The sequence below is a fragment of the Mustela erminea genome, chromosome X (assembly GCF_009829155.1).
Source record: "Mustela erminea isolate mMusErm1 chromosome X, mMusErm1.Pri, whole genome shotgun sequence".
NCBI classification, from domain to species: domain Eukaryota; kingdom Metazoa; phylum Chordata; class Mammalia; order Carnivora; family Mustelidae; genus Mustela; species Mustela erminea.
Window position 1 is genome coordinate 12,467,427 of NC_045635.1, and position 1,960 is coordinate 12,469,386.

At 43.1% G+C, this 1,960-nt stretch overlaps 1 pseudogene; it reads left to right on the forward strand.

Annotated features, from left to right (window-relative positions):
• Positions 1–1,478: 1,478 nt before the first annotated feature.
• Positions 1,479–1,697, forward strand: LOC116582185 (annotated as a pseudogene).
• The last annotated feature ends 263 nt before the right edge of the window (positions 1,698–1,960 follow it).

Consider the following 1,960-nt stretch of genomic DNA (forward strand, 5'->3'; position numbering starts at 1 on the left):
GAGAGAGGAAGGGAAGCAGGCTCCCCAGTTAGCAGAGAGCCCGATGCGGGGCTCGATCCCAGGACCCCGGGATCCTGAACTGAGCTGAAGGCAGAGGCTTTAACCCACCGAGCCACCCAGGTGCCCCGAGAGAAATTAATTTTAAGAAATTGACTCATGCAATTGGGGTGGTTAAATACTGCAACCTTGAGCTAGAACTTCTTTGGGAAACCTCAGGTTTTGTCCTTCAGGCCTTCAACTGATTGGATGAGGCGAATCATTAAGGGGAGTGATCTGCTTTACTTCAAGTATACTGATTATACATGTTATACCTTCACAGCAACACCTAGACTTGTGTTTAATTAAATAGTGGATAATATAGCCCAGCCGCAGCTGATGCTTCAACTAACCATGACAGAGGTCCAGAAGGAGCTGTTGATGTAGTTTCTACAGGCTGGCCTCCCTCATGAACACACAGCAGAACAGAGAAAGTTTCAAGGAGGATGGACCTGGAGGAGCAGAGAGTAAAAAGAAGCTCTCCAGCACAGTTTGGGTTTGTTTTGTTTAAGATTTTATTTATTTATTTAATTGCCAGAGAGAGAGAGAGAGAGACAGGGAACACAAGCAGGGGGAGTGGGAGAAGGAAAAGCAGGCTCCCCGCTGAGCAGGGAGCTCGATGCGGGGCTCCATCCCAGGACCCTGGGATCACGACCTGAGCAGAAGGCAGAGGCTTAACAACCGAGCCACCCAGGCGCCCCTATCTAGCACAGTTTAAATTAGCTGTGCTGTGAGCACAGGTATTCTGCGGTAAAATAAATTTGAGAAACACTGAGTCAAACAAAGTTAATCCAATTATTTTCCTAGTAAAATGATGAGGGGAGGCATTCTGAACAGGAGAGGTAGGATAGTCAAAGGCTCAGGGGTTAAGAGGAGGGTATACATGTGTACTCTGAGTGGGAGGTGTAAATGAGCTTGTGTACCAGAAGCAGGATGTCCAGGAAGAGGGGCATTAAGTGGAGGTGCTTACAGGCAGAGGACTTTAGAGTACATAATTAGGAGGTTTAATTTAATTCAAGGGGTAATTTAAAGTTATTCTGGGCTTCTTAGAATGGGAGTCACCTAAACTAAATAAAAGCTGAGGAAAGTATTCATGTTGTTATGTGTAGGATGCATTAGAAAAAGACAAGAAACTGAGAAGCCAGAAAGAAAGCAGATGATGCACTGTGGATCCAAGATGGCTACTGATTATTATGGGATTATGGTGGGAGTGAAAAGGAAGCAGGAGAGTCAGGAAAGTTTCCAAAGGAAAAAACATATAGGGGCAGGCTCGAAGTAGAAAGTAAAAGAAGGATATAATTCTAAAGTTGGAAAACCATTACAATGTTATTTCATCATAATTAAAGATCTAGGGAAAATGCCAGGCTTACTTGTTGGAGCATAAGGGAGTCCATGAATTCTGTTTCGAGGCCTCTTTGAACTGAGTAGACACTAGGAGCAGAGCTCACCTCCCCCAACTGAAAAAATTTATGGACAAGAGGTTATTGAAATTAGATGGCTGCAGCCATGTCCAAGGACTACTGCAAGGATCTGATCCTTTTATGAATCTCCTGAGACAGAAATGTGTAGAGATGGCAGCTAGTGGACGAAAGGACAATACTGGAATGGTGGTATCATGAGGAAATAGTATCATCATGTTACAAGCCTTGGCAGGAGTATAAACAATTTCTGTGTTCACCAGAGAAATCAACTGCTTCTACGTGCTCCTTTCCACAGCATCTATTTTACTAAATATAAAAATTGGGTTGTGTGCATTTCCATATTAAACATTTTTGTTAAATAAGCTTTTGTAATGTCAAAAAAAAAAAAAAAAAAAAAAGCTCAAGGATACTCATACAGTCCACCCAACTCCAATCAGCAACCAGTTCTTTCATTCCACACAAAAATTAGAAATTGTTGGGGCGCCTGGGTGGCTCAGTGGGTT